We start from the raw sequence: 22874 nt of genomic DNA on the forward strand, positions 1-22874 counted from the left end.
GGATGTTTTTATAACACACCTGCTTCCTCTTTTTCTCTCATTGTTTTTTTCTTTCTTTCTTTGGCAGGATCTTGCTTTGTAGCCCAGGTTGACCTTGTGACATCCTGCTTTCATGTCTCTCAGGTGCTGGGCACGCACCTGGCCCTTGATGTACCCCCCACACACCCCCAACCCCCACACTGGGGTTTGAACTCGGGGCCTCACGATTGCTAGGCAGGCTCTACCACTTGAGCCACTCAGCTCTTTTTTGTGGTGGGTTTTTTTGACAGTGTCTCTCGAATTATTTGCCCTGGCTAGCTTCGAACTGTGATTCTCCTGATCAGCTAGGATTACAGGCGTGAACCACTGGTGCCAGGCCAGTCTTGACTCTTTTTTGGCTGTTCTGGGGTTTGAACTCAAGGCCTCCTGGTTACTCTACCACTTGAGCCACACCTGCTCCAGCCACAGTCTTGACTTTTTAATGTGGAACAGTTTTCATTCTTTGCCTCCACCTCAGGTTCCAAAATTAATGCATTGAGCACTTTAGAAACTTTGTAGACTACATGAGGAACAAAATGGCAACTTGCTTGCTGCCTTTTGGTCTGCACTTTGCTGCAACACTTTCTGCACTTTCCCTTGTACATTTCTTATGTGTGTTTATTTTGTATCCATTGTGTGCTGTTGCTAGCTAACTGTAAAACATCCTTTCAGAGTTCTCATTTACATCTGTTTTATAGTTGAGGAAATGGGTACCAAGAGGGTAAATGGCTAACCCAAGGATGTGGCAAACGTGTGGAGAGTTTAGGGGGGTGGTTCAGGTGGCAGAGCACCTGCTCAGCAAGCGTGAGGCCCTGAGTTCCAACCCCAGTACCACCAAAAAGGAAAGAAAGAAAAAAGAATATTTTGATGAGCCTTCAAATATAGCTACCATCTACATTTACTGGTTACTAATATATTTTCCATATAACAGATGGCATTACAAATAATGTCTCCCTAAGCAAAATAAAGTTGATATTCTGTTTAGGTACCCTAACTAAGAAAAAAGTTAGAAATCAGTTTGAGAAATCCAGGCATCTGGAAATCACTGAACTTATAGGACAAAATTGGGAGTGGGACAGAAATGGTTGTGTGGGAAATCCCCTTGTGACTGTCCTTCTAATGGGCTTTTCCCATTATCCACCCCATAGGTCTTTCCCCCTGCTTAGAGAACTCCTGGAGGGCTTTTTCTATTTCCTATTTTAAAATTAAATTTAAATTCCATGAGGAATCTGGGAATACGGTCCCATAAGAATTTTAAACACCCAGAATAGATTCAAATACCCTTTGAGGCCTCATTTTGCCAGTGTGGATCTCTCTCCCCAAAGATTAATTTTCTCAGTTTGGGGGTGGCTGTTTCCTAAGGCATTGACACACTTTTTTTTTTTTTTTTTTAATGGGTCTGGGGTTTGAACTTAGGGTTTCACACTTGCAAAGCAGGCGCTCTACTGCTAAAGGCACACCTCCAGTCCATTTTGCTCTGGTTATTTTGGAGATGGGGCCTTGAACCTCTATCCTCCTGATCTCAGCCTCCAAAGCAGCTAGGATTACAGGCACGAGCCACCCGTGCCCAGATGTTAAAATACTTTCTAGAAAGCTTGTGATCCTGGTTGCTGGGCAACATGTTGCTGTCTCATCAGAATCCCAGAAAGTATCCCAGAGCAAGGTGGGTCTCAAGGTAACTGTGCAGTGCCCTACGGAGTGTTTAACCATTGCAGCCTGCAACCTTGCACTGTGCAAAGGCTTCAGAATAAAACCTCAGGAAGAACTGCTTGCTGGGTTGTAGGGGAGATGTATTTACAATGTTATTTAAAATATTAAATTATACTGCTTCCTGGCCCAGGACTCCAGTGATGATGGCAAACCTTAATTAAATGCTCACTATGTGAAGCCACAAAGTCAAACCCTGGTCCAAGACCCGGGGAGGGTGTGTGTGTGTGTGGGGGGGTGGAGACCTGTAGCTGGAACTGGGCACCAAGTCCTCCCGTTTGCAAAGTGCCCAGCTGGGAGGCACCACACATGTTGCAGAGAACTGCTAACTAGAGAAATGTCCCACTGAACACTTGCAACATCCCAGGCAGGTGGTGTGTACTACTATCAAAGCCACAGGGGAAACAGGCTCAGAGGAGCTTTGAACCCAGATGGGTTTGAGGGAGCTCGGGGGAGGAAGTCTAACTCTTCCCAAGGCCTTGTCCCTGGGCAAATGTTTGCTCATTGGCGGTGGAAACGAACCTGCCCCGGGGGTGCGTCTGGCGCCAGCTGCCTGACTATATTTTTGTAATTATCAGTTTTTTGCAAAATGGGTTGCTTTTAGATGCAATGTTTCCCAGCTTGGCACACTGCAAATTTGGGGAACTGGGCGCCTAAATTCCGGCTACGGGTCTCGAACTCTATCTCTCCGCGTCCCAGACAGGGTGCGCTGATGTTGTGCGGGTTCTCACGTACTCAGTCGCGGCTTGATAAGGAGGGCGGGGTCCGGCGCGAGCGGACAATGATTGGCATCTGCCCCGGCCAATCGGTGCCTTGGGCTGATTTTCTAAGCCAATCCGAGCTTCCCTTAGTACAGTAGTTGGGCGGTCCCCGAGGCGCCCTTGTCAATTCGAGGCCCAACGCCGTCAGTTTGGTAGCGTCCTTCTTGGTTGGCGTGCGCCGTATCCAATGAAAGCGGAGCCGGTCAGCGGGCACGTGAGTGGGCGCCGGCGTGTCCCCGCCGGCCGGCCAATGAAGAGGAGAAGCCGGCACCTGCCCCCGCCCAATCGTGATGCGCGGAGGGCGGGCCTTGCTGTGTTGATGGGCCCGGCGGAGGGGAGGGGCGGAGCTGTCAGCCGCAGCCAATGGGCGTGCGGGCGTGGGCTCGGTGGCCAATGGCAGCCGGGGCGGAGCTGATGCGCCTCCTCATAAGCCCCGCCCGGGGCGCTCGCGGAGAGCTCGGTAGCCAGCGACCGAGCGGGGCCCGGCCCGAGCTGGGCCTGGGGGTGCGACGCCGAGGACGGGGAGCGCGCGCCGCTGCTCCGGACCGGGCCGCGCGCGCCGCCTCAGGTGAGTCCGCGGGGAAGCCGGCCTGCCGGCCGCGTCCAAGCGCGGGCCCCGCCGCTGCCGCCGTGTCGCCCCCGCGCCGCAGCTCGCGGCTGCGGACGCGCCCGGGACTCGAGGCCCAGGCCTCGGGCGCGGCCTGCTCGGCCCGGCCGTCGCGCTTTGTCCCGGCCGGCGAGGCGGTTGTGGGCGTTAACCGCCCGGCCCGGGGGCGCCCGGGGGTCCTCGGGCGAGGGCGGCTGGGCCGGACAAAGGCGGGGCGCGCCCAGGGCGGGGGCGGGGGCGTCCCTTCCCGGGCCCGGGGCGCGCGGGGGCTGGGCCCAGCCGGCCCTGCCGTCCCGCACAAAAGATGACAGCGTGGGTGGCCCGGTCCGGCCCTTCTCTTTATTATTCTAAACAATCCTAATAATAATTTTTTAAAAAAAAAGGAAAGGAAGAGAAGCAAAAAGAAAAAGAAATAAAAGACCCCAGGCCCTTGGTACGCCTGCCTGCGTTTCTGGCACTTAGGGCACCAAGGAGACTCAGGAGAAGCCACCAGCGTGGACACCCAGTGCTGCCCCCCAAATACCCATCCCTGCACCCACCCCCTCCCCGCGTCAACCTGCTGTGCAATCGTGGCTTTCAAACTTGGTCCCCCACCATGTTCCAGAGCGCCCCCTCCAATAAACACGCAATCTGGATTTTTTTTTTTTTAATTAAAAAAATGTACCTACTTGCTAGGCAATGGCAGCTTCAAGATGCGTCTCCCTGTCCCCCTCCTTCCCACCCATCGCCATCTCGGAGGAAGCCCCTCTCCGTGGAAATGAATGGTGCAGTTGCTCCCGTGGCCACCCCTTGCGCGGTCCTCCGTGGGCGTCCCTGTGGCAGCTGGGGACAGGTTCATTCTGAAATGTGTTTGTCCTGAGGTTTGCCAGGGCCTGGGTCTCCTCCGGGGGTGCGGGGATATCAGAGGGAATTGGGGTCTGCATTCACTGTGCACAGGGGAAGGTTTTATACGTTTTTTGACTCCCCCATCCCCAGGCGGAGGAGGTGAGGGCTGCTTTTCGCCTGTCCCATCTGTCTGGTTGGGGGAGGATGCTTTTGTTTTAATAATTCAGTGGCACCTGGGAACTGTTTCCCGAGTTGCAAAACTAGTGAGAAGGTGGCCGGCTCAGTAGATAGAGCCCAGTGATCCTGGAATATGTGAAGTGTGTGTGTCTCTTTCCCTGTGCTTCTGGCAAAGGCACTTTTTCAGCTTGTCCCCGTGTGTCCGCCTAAGTGCCAGCACCATCGTAGGGTCTGAGGATTCCAGGTTGCAAAGGGCTTGGGGTCGTGTCCCACCAATCTGTCCCAAGAGCCACTTATCACACTGTCTCTAGGTGGAAGAAAGTGCCTCAAAACAGCACCTGCCCTAAAATGCGCTCATTAGGTGACTCCTCTGGGCTTTTGTCACCGCCCCACAAGAGCTAATGACTCCCTTAATTCTCAGATAATAGCTGCCTAAGAGCCAGGGGAGGGCGTGTCAGCAGAGTAGCCAGCGTTTTCTTGGCACCCTGGGAAAGCAATGGGCATCGTGTCATCTTCGTCTTTTCTTCTTCAAAAGCCCAAGGACAGAGTGGGAAGTGGGAGAGTCAACTTTTGATGCTCCGCGGAGCATGGCTTTCTAAAACTTGCTGATCCTCTTTTTGTGCCTCTGGTTAGCTATTTGGCAAGTCTTGGTGCTCTCCCTGGGTGCTTGGGGCACCGGGCGGGCAGACCATCCCATCCTGGCCTGGTGGAGGTTACCGCGGAGATTGGGGTACACAAATGCTGTGGGGTGCTCTGGGCGGAAGTGTCTCTGTCAGCCACGCTGTGCGCTGCGTGCCTGAGTGCATGCGTGCCTGTGTGCGTCGGTACTGAGACTCAAAATGTATACGGTCCTAATAACAATTGATTTTCTTGCGTTTTCTAATCCTTTCTTCTTTGGGGAGTGGGCTGCTAAGAAGACCTAAATCCCAGAGCTTAAAGCTGTCATTTATGAGTCTTTGCGGTGCTTTCTGTTTCTTGTAAAAACCGACCCCTGGATCGGAGGTGTGGCCCAAGAGGTAGTGTACCTGCTTTACAAGCAGGAAGCCCTGAGTCCCATCAAAAAAAAAAAAAAAAGACTGGTCCTCCATCCTCAGCCTGTCCTCCATCCCTGTCCCTTCCTGCGGGAGCCTCCTGGGCAGGTCAGGGGCTGGCCTCCGTGCCCCTAGCACCCACTTTAACCACCCTGCCTAGATTTGATTGCTAACTTTTCCACTGCCTCTGCTGGTCTCTGGCCTCCACTTGTCCTGCACCCGCCCCTTCCCCCAATGGGCCCTGGTGCCTCAACAACCCTGGAGAGCCATCTGTCCTGCCATCTGACACCTGTGAGGATCACCTGGCCTGTGGGGGTTGGGCATGCATCCAGGCAGGTTGGGAGGAGTCCTGACTCCAGGAGACTTGGGGTGTAGTGGGGATTTTGTTGGTGACTAAAGCCAGGAGGGCACCCTGGGACCTGGTCACAGCTGTAACCGGTGCGCAGCTGGGGCCAGCACAGGGAGCTACAGGAGGCCATGTGTGTGAAATGAACCTGCCCTGGGCGTGGCTCAGTTTGGGAGTGGCTGTTTCCTAAGGCTGTTCCCCAGGACCCAGAAGCATGATAGGGTGCACAGCTGTGTGGCCTTGGGCCAGCCACTTGTTCAGGAGCTTGGAGTGGGGCAGTCAGCCTTCACAAGCCCATGGGCGGGAGGGGGCGGGGAGCGAGAGGACTGTGGGGTACAGGCCTGCACTGGTCATACTATGACAGATGGCTGGCCCTTATGACAGCCTTGTCCTGGGCTCCTGGCCAGACTCCAAAGACCTGCAGTATAGCTGCTTGGCCGGTCCCTCAGACCTGTGCCATGCCAGGGGCCTCCACTCTTGGCTTAGGATGAGGGACAGTAGAGGAAGGGCCGAATGCATTCTTGGTGACATCCTGGGGTTCTGGCCTCTGTGCTATGCCCCCCTTAGGCTTTGGAATTTAGGTTCTGGTCCCTCCTCAGGGTGTGTCTCTGGTGCTCGTATTCCCCCTCTGTGCATCTGTAAAATGGGCATGGCAAACATACATCTCCTAGGTGGCTATGAGGGTCTGAGGGGCCAGGGGCCCTATAGCACTTCACCCCAGCCAGGAGCTTTGAGCTCGTTAGTCCATACCTGTCCCACCCACCCTGTGACCTGCCTCCTTCTCTGGGTGGGTGTCCTGTACCCTGCAAGGTGCTGAGCAGTGTCCCTGGCCTCCACCCACTCCATGCCAGGGGCATCCCCAGTCGTAATAGCCACAAGTGTCCCTAGACACTGCTTAGGGTCCCTTGCGGGCACAGCCACCCCCAGGAGGGAACCTGGACTTAGCCTTTATCCCGCAGCAGCTGCTGTGTTGGCCTTGAGTTCTCCCTTTCCTTTGTCCTCCCTGCCCTTAAGAGCAAGAGGCTCCTGTTTGCAAACTGTGCCCTGTCTACACTCCTCAATCCAGGTCCTTCACTGCTGTCTGTCTGCCCTCCCTAGCCCTGGGACAAGAAGAGCTGACACCCATGCCCACCCTGCTCATGAGGATGGGCAGTCTTCCTGGCTTCTCCAGTCACTGAGCCCCTGCAGGTCCCTGCCCAGGCTTCCCAGAGGTAGCACTTCCATACCCTTGCAATCACCATACCCTGCTACACCTCATCCCATCAGTTGAGTGGCACTTTTCCAATGGATCCAGGGTGACTCACTTTTGTAATCTTGGTTTCTTCCTGAACAATAGCGTCCCTGAAGCTGTGGGTGTCCATGTGCTGGTTGCAGACACTTGTACTGATCCACATGAAAGTGAATGTGTATTAAGAAGTTTGTATGTGGGCTTGGGGTGCAGCTCAGCGGCAAAGTTCTTGCCAGCATGCAAAGACAAACAGCAAACAGTTATCACCTGAAGACTGGGTGCATTGCTTTTGTAGTCTACCTTTGCCTGGCATGATCTTTGTTGTGGAGTTCCTTGACTTGATCAGATGTCCCACTCCTGTGCTCTCGAGGGGTTCATAAAAGCTAATGACCTTCCCCGTGGGGACAGGGAGAGATCTCTCCACACCTCCCTCTCTCTGGAGGTACTGGGATTTGAACACAGGGCCTGGTACTTGCCAGGCAGGTGCTCTACCACTTGAGCCATGCCCCCAGCCTTTTGGCTTTAGTTTATTTTTCGTTTAGAGATTTGTGCTTTTCCGTGGCTGACTCAGGACTGTAATCCTCTCTCTTCTACCTCCCAAGTAGCTGGGATGACAGGCATGCACCACCATGCCTAGCCTACCTCCCCTATGTTTCTGCAACCTGAAATTGTTCTAAAAAATCAATTCTATTAAAAAAAATCAAGAGAAATAGCAATAGAAAGAAAAATGGTCTTACTCTGCTTAGAACCAGTTGGAAGGGAAAACTTCCTGCAACTTCCTTGCTGTCTCCTTTCTTTCCTGCCACTACACTTCCTATGTCTGCCCTCTTGAGGCATAACCACCTTATTGGCCTCCTTTTTCCTGCCTCAGGATCTTTGCACTTGGCTGTTCTCCCTACTAGAATGCTTTTCCCCTCTGCTGCCTCCACCCAGTAAGCTTCTTCTTGTTCATGTCTCAGCTTTGTTAGGCCTCCCTGACCTCCTGCCCAAAGAGTGCCCCTGTAGTCACATCCTCTAGCTTTTGGTTCTCTGTGCATGACACTATCAGGAATGTATGTTATTCTCTTGATGCATTTGTTGTCTAACTCATGCACCAGGGCAGTGGCTTTTTCTGTAAAAGACTAGATAACAAATATTTTTAGCTTTGTAAGCCGGAGGGGTACAATGCCAGGTGTGGTGGCACATGCCTGTAATACAAGCACTTGGGAGGTGGAGGTGAGAAGATGATGAATTTGAGAACAGCCTGGGCTATATAGCAAGACCCTATCTCAAAACAAACAAACAAATTGCCATGGATAATATCCAATATCCAAATGAATGAATGTGCCTGTGTTCCAATAGAACTTTATTTACAAACCCAGAAGTATGAATTCCATACAATTTTCACATCATGAAATATTTTTCTTTTGAATTTTTTTCCTACCCACTCTTAGACCACAGGCTGAACAAAAACCAGGAGGCAGGCAGGACTAGGTCGCTGGACTGGAGCTAGCTAACCATTGCAGCAGCAGGAAGGGCACTGGTCTTGGCTGCACATGAGCCCAGCACTTGGGGAAGCTTCTGGGGCATGGTGGGGGCTTGGCAAAACCTGGTTGGTTCAGTGAGCAAGTCTCTCATCTTGGAACATTTAGCGTCATAATCTATCTAGACTTAAAAAGTGGGCCAGTTTTAGTTCGAGCAGAACTAAAACTGTTGGGAATGTAAGAAGGTATGATATAGCCACTGGACAGCTTCAGGATAAAGGCAGACATGGGGCTCAGCGGTGAGCACTTGCCTAGCAGGAGCGAGGCCCTGGGTTCATCCCCAGCCCTATAAAACAAGAAAGAAAGTCATCAACAAGAGGGACACATCCCAGGGATGGCCAGCTTTTCCTCGCCGCTCCCTTTGGGTGACAACTCCCCTAACGTCAGATGAGCCCTGCATGTACAGCTGAGGCTTAAAGGGAAGACCAGGATCCACAGCTGTGTGTGAGCGCCTGGCTCTGCTCTGCCAAGTCCAGTGCCCTGTCTTCTGCGGGTGTGCAGTGCAGCTTTGTGGGCACAACTGACTATCAGGCAGATGGCCATTGGGTGGCCAGGGTGGGGACTGGGGTGGCACCCTTTGCCTTTTTTTGTTTTGTTTTGTGGTACTGAGATTTGACCTCAGGGTCTACACCTTGAGTCTCCACCAGCCCTTTTTTTTGTGATGGGTTTTTTTGAGATAGGGCATTGTGAACTATTTGCCTGGGGTGGCTTTGAACCATAATTCTTCTAATCTCTGCCTCCTGAATAGCTAGGATTACGGGTGTGAGCTACCAGCACCTGGCTTCTTTGTCTTATTCTGGTTTGGGAATGCTTCCTGAGCAAGCAGAGGATGCTGAGGCATGTCCAGAGAGTCCTAGGACGACTGTTGCTCCAGCAGGTGGAAACAAGCATAATTCCTTGGCTTTCACAGTTGCGTGTTTTTGAATTAGGTTTGCTGTCTCAGCCTCTGTATCTCCCTCTCTGCCCTTCTTTTCTTTCCCATTTCGGTGGTCTCAGCCAATGCAAAGGGATCTATGACAAATTTGCACTAATCTGTCTTTGCATCTGAAGTGAGCTGTGCCTCCCTCTTAGCAGTGTTTGAGTGCTAGGTGTTGGGCCATCACTGGCCTGGGGTTGGGTTTGTCTAGTGGATAAAGAGTAAGCCTCATGACACAGGCTGCAGTCACCACTATGCCCACCCCAGTGATTCTTGGGTATAGAGGGGAGCAGGACCTCGTGCAGGTCTCTCTCTGTGGGCCGGTCCAAGTGATGGCAGCTGCAGTCTCCTACCTGTCTGTCCAGCACCTGTGTCAATGTGAGCTGCAAGTCACATTGGTCATCAGGGCTGACCTGGCTGCACCTCCCTTTTGCATTTGCACTTGGACTGGAGCAAGGCACCTTCCAGGCAGCTGGGCGTAGGGCCGGCCCCTTTTTGTTTTCTTGGCCTCCTCAGTCTCGGGGAGAGAGTGTGGAGAGAAATGGCTTGTGTAAGATGAGCCAGCAGAAGAATCAGAATCGGGCTTTGTGCGAGCAGTAGCGTAGGGATGGGTCCCAGGGGTCCCCTCTGACCACAGAGCTGACTGAACCTACCAGCAGCTGCCGTGACAGGCTCAGGACTTCCTGTCCATAGTGGGTGGAAACACTGGGCTCAGTACTGCCAGGTCCTAGCAGTTCCCCAGGTGTGTGGTTCACTCAACTTCCACGGTGGCTCTGTGCGCTTCCTCTCACATCTCATTCATTCAGAAGGGCAGCCGTGGTGTGGGGCTAACGAGGTATTTCTAACAGCCTTGTCCAGTGAGAGTACAAAGCAAGCTCCATGTGTGAAGGAAATTTTCTAGTAGCCACAAAACAAGGTAGAAAAGAAACAGGTGGAATTAATTTTAGTAACATTTTGTTGGATTTGATCTACCCAAATTTTATCATTTCAGCTGTCATCATTATAAAAACTACTCATGAGGTAAGTTTTACCCTCCTTTCTTACTTATTTATATTTTTAAACTTTTACTTACTGGTTGATTGTTTGGGACAGGGGTCTGGCTCTGTAGCCCAGTATGGCCCAAAACTCAAGGTCCTCCTGCCTCAGCCTCCCGAGGTACTGGAATCACAGTCATGGCTACTATATCCGACTTTTTTTATTTTTTTAATCTGGTAGTAGATGTGTAATTTAGTGCCAAGAGCTGCCCCTCCTGGCCAATCCTTTGGACAACCCGTGCTCCCAGGTGGGCAGGTGCTGCAATGGGTCTAGTGTGTGGCAAATGGGATTTTCCGGTGCTCAGTGAATTCTGGGTCTGTGGCCCCCTTCTTCCTGCCCTTCTGTTCAGGCAGAGGCCCTGGCTCTGCTGGCCTGTGACTAGACAGTGATGCAGGCCTGACTCAAACCTACCACTGTGCAGTGGGTACTGTTGAGAGGGAGCCCTTAGAGAGGATTGGCGGCTGTGTTTTGATAGTGTTGGTTCAGTGTCCACAGCGGTCAGGGGAGTGCCCAGTTTTGAGCACTCAAGCCCGTGCTGGGCCTTTAGTATTAAGCACTGGCTTTCTCTCACTTTCATTGGCTGTGAGTTGTCATGTCGCAGTAGAACTCACTAGACTCGCCTGTGTGCAGGTAGCCCATGACTTCTGTGCTGTCCTGTGCTCCTGCCATAAGGGAATGGAAGCCAAGAGCTGCTACAGTGAGTACAATGCCCTAGAAAAGATGCTTGTTGCTAGGTGCCAATGGCTCATGCCTGTAATCCTAGCTACTTGGGAGGCTGAGATTGGGAGGATCACGTTTTAAGGCCAGCCAGGCCACATAGTTCTAGAAAACCCCATCTCCAAAATAACTAGAGGAAAACAATCTTACCCCCCGCTGAAAAAAAATGCTTGTCTGTTTCTGGAGCATGGGTTTAGTGGGGCAGGTGGGCCGTGGAGGGGTCCTTGTGCACCAGGAGCACGTGTGGGGGGTTCTGGGAGGCTGGACTGGAGGCAGCCCCAGATCCCAGGCAGAAATCTGCTGGAGCTTGTTTCCTGTGCCATCTCAGGTTTCCTACACCTATGAACTGGGAGGAGGAGGGAGTGCAGGGGGTGGGTGTTGATTGTAGAGTGACTGATCAATCTAAGAGCCTAGCCCTTGGCTGAATGTGCCAGTCAGGGCCCCAAGGGGCACAGGCAGCGTGGATCCTGCAGACTGGCTCCTCCTGGTGAAAATAACTTGCTTAGGTTCATGCTTCCCAGCTGTGCCATGACTCAGGCACAGGTGTCCCTGTTGCTTCCCCTGTGGTGCAGGGTGCCAGAAGCTGCTGTTGAGGAGTAAGTACATCCCTGGGGGCTGTGAAACCTGAGGCTTCCTGCAGTCACCGATTTGGCTGTTAGCCATTGGCTGGACCACCATGGCCGAGCCACTGTGGCTGTTATCCTAACTAGCTTCCTAGAGGGATGGTCATTATAAAAACACTGTGTGGTATGAAAACTGGCTTGCTAGTCTGTGTGCTCAGATATCTCCGTGTTTATCATGTTGGCCTGAGTGCTGAGTCGGCAGCCAGGAATAAAGGAAGACCAGATTTGATTAGGGAACTCAAGGGGTGGTGCCTCTTAACTGGGTGCACAGGGAAGGCCTCTTCTTGCAGGTGATGTAGGGCAGAGCTCTGAACAGGTTCAGGTGTTAACTGCAGGAACATCTGGGAGAAAGCCAACTCCAGAGGAAAGCAGACCACATATGCAAAGGCCCTGTGGCAGAATGTGCTCAGAATAGTTGAGGATCAATCAAAAGGAGCAGGCTTCCAAGGCTCACAGAGGCCCACATCTGCCCTGCCTTGAGATATGCAGCTAGGGATGGACCTCATCATGGAGAGCAAGAGCCCTTTGCAGGTACCGGTGGGCCGGAGAGTTCTGTGTTTTAAAGACCTCTCTAGTGGTTGTCAGGACAAGAGCAGAGAGGCAGTTAGCATGTGTACAGGCACATTCAGAAGAAGGTGGTCTGAATTGGCCTAGCAGGCTAGACTTAGAGGAGCCCTGCCTGCCGGGCCTTGCTGGTGGATGGCAGGTGAGGGAAGGAGGATTCATTTCTGACATCAGGTTGTGACAGTTGAGTCTGACCAGGCTCTGCTACTTCCTCCCCAACTATGTGATCTTGGGTAAGTCACCTGTGTGCTTCAGCTTCCTTTCTGTGGCCAGATGACAAGAGGGCAGCTCCCTCAAGGCTGTGAGGGTGGAAGCGACTTAAGGTGTGTGTCACAATTGGCTGGGTCCCTGAGTGGTCCTCATCAGCAAGCTATGTGGAGAGTGCTGCCTCCCAGCTTGGCTGGGCTGAATCTGCCCGCTGATGGTTGTGCTGCCCTGTCTCCTTTCCTCTAGTCTTGTTTAGCGCAAGCTGGCACCTCGGTAGCAGAGCTGCTCACCTGCATGTGGACACACAAGGCCTTGTGAGCACCCTGGCTGGGTGTGTCAGTGTGCAGGCAAGGCTCTGGATGGTCAGTCCTGTGGGGTAGGATGCTGGTGAGGAGGGCGGAGTAGAACCCCAGTGCTTTGCAAATGTCCTTTATACTGTCATTGGTACAGCTGCTATGGGACCATCTGGTGGCTTTGGATTTTTCTTTCTTTCATCATTTTGTGGTGCTGGGGATGGAGCCCAGGGCCTCAAGTGTGCCAGGCTGTACTGTGCCACTGGCATCTTTTTAAGATTCATCTTATGGAAAACTCTCTCCAGCTCAGTGACCTCTGAGTCTACTGATACAAGAGGACAGGGTGCCCATCAGCCTGTGCTTGTGGTGGTGGAGTGTCCTGAAGGGTGTTTGCAAGTCTGGGTGCGGAGGGTCCTTCCGTCATTGGTTCCTTTTATTACTGCTGTTTTTGTGGTGTGGGGTGGGGGGAGTGGAAGCCAGGGCCTTGTGCATGCTTGGCAAGTGCTCTGCTGAGCTGAGCCCCTCACACCTAATACACACACAGAGGTAGACAATGATGAGCACCCCCATACCCATCCCCAGTCCCTCCATCAGTCTGCCTTTCCATACCCCCTCATGTTGTTGTAGAATTTTAATGTTTAAAGAATCACAGACTCCCAGTTCCTTGCAGAAATAGTGCAGAGAGGTCCTCTGTTCTTTGCCCAGCTCCCCCTGCTCTCCCCTCCCCTCCGTGGTAATATTTTATGTAACCAGAATACCTTGTCAACAATAAGAAACTGACAGGCACAAATTCACCGTAGACCTTACATTTCAGCCGCTTTTCACATATGCTCATTTTCCATTACGCCTTTGTGACATCTTGTCACCTGTGTAGAACTGTTGTGTCAATGCGAAGGACTTCCGTTTCTAGTCACTGCACTCCCACCCAATCCTGGCAGCCACTGCTCTGTGCTCCACCTCCATAACCCAGCTCTCTGCAGCTGCTGTGTAGCTGGAGTCACAAAGCAGGGAGCCTTTTGGATTGCTTTTCACTAACAACACGTCCAAGTGTTGCAGGCGTCAGTAGTCATTCTCTCATTGCTTGGTGGTCCACGCCAAAATTTTTTATTTCTCTAAGGTGGGGAATAATAGCAGTGGCCCATCTTTCACTCCTAATTTTAGCAATTTGAGTCTCTTTTTATTTCATCCGTTTACCTAAAGGTGTGTCAACTTTGTTCTTCTTGCCAAAGAGCCAACTTTGGGTTTCCTTGACTTTCTGTTTTCTACTTCACTCATTTCTGCTCTAATCGTCCTTATTTCCTTTCTCTGCTTCCTTTGGGTTCAGTATGTTCTTCTTTTCCAGTGTCTTAAGGTGGATGTATAGATTGTGAACAGGAGATGTTGTTTTTGAATCTGTGCAGCTACAAATTTCCCTTTAAGTACTGCCTTAGCTGCATCTTGTAAGTTTTGCCTTTATTTCCATTGACCTCAAAATATTTCCTCATTCTCTTGTGACTTCTTTCATCCATTCTTTATTTAGGCTTGTGTTGTTTCATTTCCACACATTTGTGAGTACTCAAGTTTCTTTGTTACTGAGCTCTAATTCCCACTGTGGTTGGAGCAACTACTTTGTATGACTTGAATTCTATTAATGAGGCTTGTTTTATGGCCTAATGTGTGGTTTATCATAGAGAATGTTCCACATAGACCGAGAAGAAAGTGTATTTCACTGTGGTTTGGTGGAGTGTTCTGTAGATGTCTGTTAGTTTATAGTGTTGTTTAGGTCTTCTATTCTTTTTTAATCTGCCGAGTTATTTTATCCCTTATTAAAAGTGAGGTGTTGATGTCACCAACCTTTGCTGTTATCTATTCCTGCCTTCATTTCTGTGAGTTTTTGCTTCATGTATGTTGGGGCATTGTTGTCAGGTGCATATATATTAATGATTGTTGTATCTTCCCATTAGATTGACGTTTCATCATGATAAAATATCCCTCTTTAGCTCTAGTAAAAAAATTTTTGAGGAACATGGTCTTGCTATGTAGCCCAGGGTGGCTTGTACCTCCTGAGTGCTAGGATTACAGGTGTGTACCACCATGCCCAATTGCATTTTTATCTGGTATTGGTGTAGCCATTCTAGCTTTCTTATGATTGCCATTTGCACATTACGCCTATTTTCCATTTCTTTATTTTTGGCCTCTTTATATCTTTGAATCCAAAGAATGCTTTTCTGTAGGTTACACATAGTTGGATCTTATATTTTTGATGCAGTGTGACAATCTGTCTTTGGGGTGGATTGTTAACCCATTCACATTTAAGGAATGGGAGTTGAATTCGTGCTTGCCATTGCCCATCTTGCTTTCTGTCTCATGTTGTTTTGTTCTGTCCCTTTCATTGTTCCCTTTTTTATGAGTATTTTCTGATGTTACATCTTAATTCGTTTAATGATTGTTTTCAATGTATTTTTGGAAATATTTTCTAGGCACTTACTCTAGGTTCTACCATATTTGTGTGAACTTCTCAGAATTGACTGGAGCCCCCACTGTAATTATTTAAAGGAAATCTGTGCTGATTCCCTTAGAGCCATGCTTAACTTGGTCCTCTCACTTAGTCACTTAGGTGCTTGGATTTTTTTTTTTTCTTTTTGGTGCTGTGTGTTGAAGTTGGCCTTGCACCTGAAGTGCTTGGCTTTTTTCAAGGCTGCTGTTGTTGCTGCACCAGTTTGCCTGACATGTGCTCAGAGCCATCTTAGGACCTGGGATCCTGAAGTTTCCACAAGGCCCAGGATCTGGGGTTGTGAGACACTGGGATCCTTCCTTGCTGTCTTCATATCTTTGGTCCCATGTAAGCTCACTGCTTTGTGGCCCCAGAGCTCCAAAGCTGGATCAGGGTGCCATGCACACTTGGAGGCAGGTCTTTGGGTCCTCGGGGCACTCAGGACAAGAAAGCCCCCAAGGCCCTGGTGATAAATTTGCTGAAGGCCCCCAGAGTGATTGGGCTTTTTGTGATGGCATCATAGCCCTTCCAGTGAGAGCCTGGGACTGCGTCCTGTGTGGTAAGGTCAGGATGACCCAGGGCAGGTGGAGCAGGTGCTTCCAGCATCCACAGAGGGGTAGCTACAGGGTTCTGGGTGCATTTAGTTAAGTTTCCAACGACACTGGGGTATTGAGAAGAACTTGGTGCAGTGTGCTTCACTTGTCTTCCAGCTTTTAAGTGTGACTCGTGTGCTACACCATCCACTTTTAAAGTGCACGCTTCAATGGTTATTGTATATTACAGAGTTATACTTTCAGAACAACTCATAGCCTCAGGAGAAGTCCACACCATGTGCAGTCACTGCTCATTCTTTTCCCCCAGTCTGATGCCATTGGTCATGCCTCTGTCTCTAGGGATTGTCCATTCTGACATCTCCTAGATAGTCATATCCTGCATAACCTTGTCTCAGTCAGTGACGGATACAGTCCGACAGGAGCTGTGAACTCCTGTTGTCCGTGGTGTTGCTGCACCTCTTCCGTGTGTGGATGTGCAGAGATCCACAGTTTACCCCTATGTCCCAGTTGCCCATGGTCCCACAGGCACCGTGCACAGATTTTTAGCCCAGGAGTGATGGCTGCACCCTAAAGCCTGGGTGTGTGCCATCCTGGTTTGGGTGAGTACACGCCTTGATGTCCACCCAGCAACACATTTCTCACAATATAGCCCTGTCATGAAGCAATGCGTGACTGAATTGAATCACACAGTATATGGCCTTCTGTGTCTGGCTTCTCTCACTGAACACAGTGTCCATGAGTCGTCACTGTAGCATGTGGCAGAGCCTCACTCCTGTTTGTGGCTGAGCGGTGCTTCATTGTGCAGACAGAGCACAATGTTTATGTGCTGGTGGACACCTGGGCTGTCTGCACTTTTTGGCTCTTGTGAAGAATGTGGCTGTTAGATGTGCATATCAGTTTTTGTGTGCATGCCCGTGTCCCTTTTTCGTGGGCAGATACCTAGGAGTAGAATTGCTGGGTTGAAGGTAACTCCATGCTCAGCACTTTAGGGAGCTGCCAAACTGTTTCCCAAGGTGTTTTACACTCCCACAGCTCATCCCAGCCGTGTGGATAAGCTCTGATGTGTCAGTTTTCATTTAAATTAGGTGGGAGGCTGGGGGTGTGGCTCAGCGGTGAGCTCTTGCTTTATATGTGTGCGACCCTAGGTTCCATCCTCAGCACTGCAAAAAACAAAAAAGCAACCCCCCTCTTTAAATTGAGTGGGTCATGGGGTGCCCTCATTGTTCAGTCCCTGCAGCATGAGTCCCTTCCCCTTAAGGTCAGTTCTTGTCCCCAGATGGAGCAGCCTCCGAGCTGGTGGTGGGACAGAATGGGAGCTTAGTGGTTAGTTGCAGGCCGAGGCTGGCTTTTTTCAAATACTTCTAAGCCTCACAAGCGTGTGAATTACCTGTCTGTCTTCCCACTGTTCATTGCCCAGAGATGGCCACTCTTGGCATCTTGGTAAGGGTTCCCCCTCATCGGGGCATCACTGTGTGTCCTATACAGCTCTTTGCATTCCCATGATCCCACACTCCTTTATTTTGGTACTGTTGTGTGTAGTTTACTCAGCCATTCTATGAGTGAGCACTTGGTATATTGTATTTCTTTCTCTCTTTCTTTTTTTGGGGGCAGTACTAGGGATCGAACCCAGGGCCTTGTGCATGTGCCCCTCCTTTTAACCTGTCATTTTACACTTCCCTCTCCCACAAGGCATGACAGCCACAAATGTCACCTGTCAGGTGTACCCTAGGGGCACTGCTCATTTATAATAACCTTCTCTATATTGGAACTGTTAGCACCATTTTGTGTTACACATTTTTTTTCTCAGTTCCTCTCAGTCCCTCATTTAGCTTCAATTTTATTTTTGATGTGTTGTTCATAGGAGGTTTTAAAGTTTGTTACCAAATTTGTCCTTCGCTTTAAGGGTTCCGGTTTGTGACCTGCTTAGTGAGGTCTCCCCCTCCCTGAGATTATAAAAACATTGGCCCATTTCTTCCTCTTTGTACTTTTTTTTTTTTTTTTGGCAACACTAGGGTTTGAAATCAGAGCCCTGGGCTTGCTAGGTAGGAGGTCTATCACTTCAGCCACACCCACTGCCCCTTTTGCTTGAGTTATTTTTTGAATGGAGTCTCCCATTTTTGCCCCGACTGGCTGAGATTGCCATCACCCTATTTATGGTTACAGTGTAGCTGGGATGACAGGCATGTATTACCACACCACACCACACCCATCTTAACAGTTGAGATGGGGTCTCACTTTTTGCATGGGCTGGTCTTGAGCTGTGCTTCTCCAAATCTTCTCCTCCATGTAGCTGAGATCATAGGAACGAGCCTGGCTCTTCCTCCTTGTACTGTATGAGTTTAATGAACTCCTACAATCTAGAAGCTGTGAGGTGGGGTGAGAGCTTCTGTATTTCCACCAGTCTCCTGCCAGGTGGCTGCGGCTTGGGGAGACCTCACAGTAGACCTTCCTGGATTTATGCCTGGCTTCCAGGCTGTTACCTGTGTGGTCTTGGGTAAGTCACTTCACTGCCCTGTGCTCCACTTTCCTCATCTGGGAAATGGGCTGTAATAACAGTATCTGCTTGCCAGGGCAGACATGCCAGGTGCTGAGTCGTGCATGCATGAGCTAGTGAGCCTGTATCATTGGTCTTGTTGTCATCTCTGATCTGAGTGGGCAGTGACTCTGAGGGATATCTCAGAGCACACTGTACAGGGAGGAGGACGCTGGGGCTTAGGGAACTTGTCTTGGGTCCCAGGGCCCTCGGGTGAGGGATGGGCCCCTTGGCCTATCACTCTAAAGCACCGCCTTGTCCAGATTTCAGGGCAGACTTGCAGATGGATAGGAAGATTAGTCTGCAAATGCTGATGGTTGCCAATACTTTCCTGTGTGTAAAGGGAGGGCCTTACCTGGGGTCTCCTCTTGGCTTCTGTCCCGTTTCCCTTCTGACCACTGTTAGTCCCTTTCCCAGGGCCAGGCTTCCGTGATCCCTAGTGGAGATGTAGTTGACTGGCAGGCCCCTTGTTCTGTGAGGTTCCAGAAGTGAGGTGAGGATTGGGTGGCCACACCTGTGGCTCTCCTGGCTTTCCTGGCCCTTTGCACACTTTTTTTTTTTTTTTTGCTGTACTGGGGCTTGAACTTAGGGCCTTCACCTTGAGCCACTCCACCAGCCCTTTTTTTGTGTTGGGTTTTTGCAAGATAGGGTCTCACAAACTTTTTGCCTGGACTGGTTTCAAACCATGATGCTCCTGATTTGATTTCTGCCTCCTGAGTGGCTAGGATTGCAGGCGTGAACCTGGCTACCACCCTTTTATTTCTATTTTTTGGGCACAATTTCAGCTTGACCCAAAAGTTGCAGGAACACTAGGAAGAATTCCCAGGTGCCTTTTCCCCAGGTCCCCCATGGTGATGCTCTTTGGCCTTTGCTCTATTCTTTGTCGTACTCTCTGCGTTCTCCTGAGTGCTAAGCACTCTCAGTAGGCTCTGGGCAGAGGCCCTTCAGCTCCAAACATTTCAGGGTGTGTTTCCCAGGACAAGGCATCCCTTCTCACCAGTGAGCTCTGTCAGGCTCAGGAAATTGATCGGGTACAACCCTGCTCTAACCACAGGTCCTGCTGTGACGTGGTAGCAGCGTCTGTAAGTAGTGCAGAGCACCCAGGATTGCACTGACTTCTGCCGCATGTCTGTCATGTCTTTGAGTCTGTCCTTGCAGTGTGTGCCCGTGATGTGTTGAAGAGCCCAGCCCTCTATTCTGCAGAATGTCTGTTTCCTCTTCACCATATTTGGCAGCAAAGTCACAGAAGCGACAACGTTTCCTCAGTGTCTGCTATGAGGAAGCTCCTGGTGTGGATTGGTCCCATTTCTGGTAATGGGAGCCCCGATCCCTTGGTTAAGGTGGTACACACTGGGTGTCTCCACCATCAGGTTCCTGTTTGATCTTTTCTGGTCCTTAAGGGACTTGCGGGGCTTTGAGCAGTGAGCTTACTGTAACTCCTCAGCCACAGCTGACTCTTGCCGAGGGCAGCCGTCTAATCCCATCATGCCTTCCACATCTAGCAGTTGTAGTTGGCTTCTACTGTAGGAGCAGTTCTGCAGCTCTCTTCTCCTTCTCCTGGCATTTTAAAAATTTTATTTTATTTTGAGATCAGGTATCGTTATGCAGCCTAGGTTGACTGCAAACTTGTGATCTTCTGCCTCAGCCTCTCAAGTGCTGCGATCACAGGCTTGTGCCACCACACCTAGCTCCCTCTCCTGCTTATTTCCATCCATGTGGACTCATGGACTCTCTGTTCAGCAGGTCATAATCCACTGACATCACTAATTTGGTTGTTCAAATGTCCCTGGATTTGTCCAGAGGGATTCCCATCCAGCTGTCTACTGGCCATTGCACATGTCCCCGCCATTCTCTGAGCACATCCTGAAGTGGATCCCTGGGATCTCTCAGAGATCAGTTGTGTTATGGAGTTTGCCACTTGGAGACCAAGGGCTGTGGCCAGGTGGGTTTAGGCTGCCAGGGTCTCTGCTCATTGGACTGAGTGGGAGACACGTGCACACACCATACATGTGTTTGTGTAAGTGTCAGTGTGTGTGAGTATGCAAGCACAGAGACACCAGTATCCATTTCTGCCTTCCTTTCTTCCTTCTTTCTTTCTCGTACTGGGATTTGAACTCAGGGCCTACACCTTGAGACGTTCCACCAATCCTTTTTTGGTGCTGGTTTTTTTCCAGATAAGGTTTTCTCTCAAACTGTTTGCCTGGGCTGGCTTCGAACTACAATCCTCCTGATCTCTACCTCCTGAGTAGCTTGGATTACAGGTGTGAGCCACCGTCGCCCAGCTACATCTATATTTATACATCCACCCATCCACCCAGTCATCCACCCACTCATCTACCCATCCACTCACTCATTTCCTCACCTTCTCATCCACTTATCCACCCACCCATCCATCCATCCATTCATACATGCACCTGCCAATCCACATACCCACCCATCCATGCATCTACCAATCTATCCGTCCACCCTGCCATCTCCCCATCCACCATCCCACCTACCTATCCGTCCACCCACCTACTCATCCACCCATCCACTCACCCACTTATCCACCCGTCTACATACACAGCTACTCACTCATCCACCCATGTACTTGTCCATCCATCCACCCACCCCCCCACAATCCACCTGCCCACTCATCCACTAATCCACCCACCCATCCATCCACACATCCATTCATCCACCCATCCACTCCCCTGTCCATGCCCATGAGTTCACACTGAAAACTGCACTTCCAGTCCCACACCCAGGGTCTCCTGCTGCCCTCCCCTTTCCTTGTTTGTAACTTGCTTCGCTGACAGTGAGACCCACCTGCCGCCTACATTACAAAGCAGCCTCCAGCACAGGAGCCGGTGTTCCTTTATCTTTATTTATCTCAGAGGCGTGTAGTTCCAAAGCATTACTAAGGTACATGGGTTGGTTCATCCGTCTGCTTCCCTCACTGCAGCTGTATGCTCACTGGAGATGCAGTTAGGTTTGTCTCTGTTTGCATTAGGATCCCCCAGGTCTTATCGAATTCTTTACTTGCTCATGGATTCATTGATTCCTTGACTCATTTTGAAAGCAGAACATTAACATGGTTCCAAAGTCAGGCTATACAGAAGACACGTGGAGAGGTCACCAACCCCCATCCCGTCCCACCCCTCCCTGCAGTTGGCGTTCTGTTGGTCTCTGGGCAGGCTTCCCACAGTGTGCTGCGGCTCAAAGGCACAGATGTGTACTTTCTTCTCTCCCCCTTTCTCCCTCGAAGGTGGATAACAGGCTGCTCTGCATGATGCTCTCCACTTAGCACCATGTCCTGGAAACTGCTCCATCAGGCCATGGAGGTGTCTTGGCTCCTCTCCACAGATGTGTGGTGTCAGGTGGAGATGCAGTGCCCCCTCCTCTTGGGCTTTTCATGCTGTTTCTAGGCTTTTGCAGTTGCAAACTGTTCTGTAGTCAGTAACCTAGTGCCTGTGGCTCTCAATGGTGGAAAGGATTTTAGGGGACATTTCTCCTGACAGAAATGCTGGATCAAAAGAGAAGTGCAGATGTGCTGGTGGTAGCTTCTGCCAACTCTCCAGCGCATGCCCCCCCCCCACCTCCATCCCCCCTCCCCCTGCAGGGTCCATGCACATCTGGCCAGCAGTACCGTTCCTCACCTCACCTCACCAGCAGGGCATGCTGTTCCCTGTTTAAAGCACCTGCCAGTCTGAGTGCTGCCAAGTGGGGCCTGGAGTTTTTATTAGCATTTCTGTGGTTATGAATGGGGTGAGTGGCTTGGCATTAGGGGAAAGGCCATTTTCATGTCCTTCTGTGAATTGTCTGTTTTTGCTTTTCATCCACTTTTCTATGGGATGTTTGGCTTTCTCCCTAACTTTTAAAGGTAAACCCTTTGGAGTATGTATGTATTACAAATATCTCCTCTCAGTTCCTTTTGACTTTCTTAAGGAGTTTTCTACAGAAAGCTTTCTTTTTCTCCCCTTCCCTTCCTTCTTCTGTACTTTCTTGATAATAGAGCCACATTTGTGACTATTTGGTTTCCTTGTTTCTGGATTTGAGTCTTAGTTCACTCAAAAAAAAAAAGTTGTTCTGCCACGCTGAGGATGGAGCCCAGGGCCTTGTGCATGGTAGGCAAGTGTTCACCACTGAGTCACACCCCAGCCCCTCTTAGCACACTTTCTGTTGCTATAACTAAATACCTGAGACCTGGCTAATTTATAAAGAATAGAAGTTCTTTTGGCTCATGGCTCTGGAGGCTGGGATATCTGAGAGCATGGCACCAGCATCTGGTGAAGCCCTTGTACTAGGTCATAACTTGGGGGAAAGCATCACATGGTGACACAGGTGCCACTTTGGCGCTCTCTTCCTCTTATGAAGCCACCAGTACCATCATGGAGATCTTAGCCTCATGACCTCATCTATCCCGAATCACTTCCCAAAGGCCCCTTCTGCAAGCACCATCCCCATAGGACTTGGGGACCAAGTTTCCAACATGTCAGCAGGGAGGGGCCCAACCCTTTGCATTTGAGCCTTTCCCTCTACTGAGGCTGGTGATGACCCCCATGGTGTGGGTCCTTCTGGTGCTCTGTGGTGTTCTTCCTCACACAGATCCTAATCCATTGGAATCCATTCTTCTGGATGGTGTGAGGTAGTGACCTTTGTTTCTCTCCATGCGGCTACCCGGTGGCCCAGCAGCAGTGAGTGAAGAGCCAGTCTTCCTCCCAGTGCTTCCAGATGCCACCTTTGTCACACACAGA

General features: G+C 50.6%; 1 protein-coding gene across 4 annotated transcripts in view; it reads left to right on the plus strand.

The window, feature by feature from the left end:
* The first annotated feature begins 2925 nt into the window (after positions 1–2925).
* Positions 2926–22874, plus strand: part of Kdm4b (lysine demethylase 4B) — a 122443-nt gene continuing 102494 nt past the window's right edge. For all 4 annotated transcript variants that reach the window (XM_020172387.2, XM_020172389.2, XM_020172391.2 and 1 more), the window contains exon 1: positions 2926–3054. The gene's annotated coding sequence lies outside the window, so the exon portion shown is untranslated. The remainder of the gene's footprint in view (positions 3055–22874) is intronic.

This window comes from Castor canadensis, chromosome 14, assembly GCF_047511655.1.
Source record: "Castor canadensis chromosome 14, mCasCan1.hap1v2, whole genome shotgun sequence".
Lineage (NCBI taxonomy): Eukaryota > Metazoa > Chordata > Mammalia > Rodentia > Castoridae > Castor > Castor canadensis.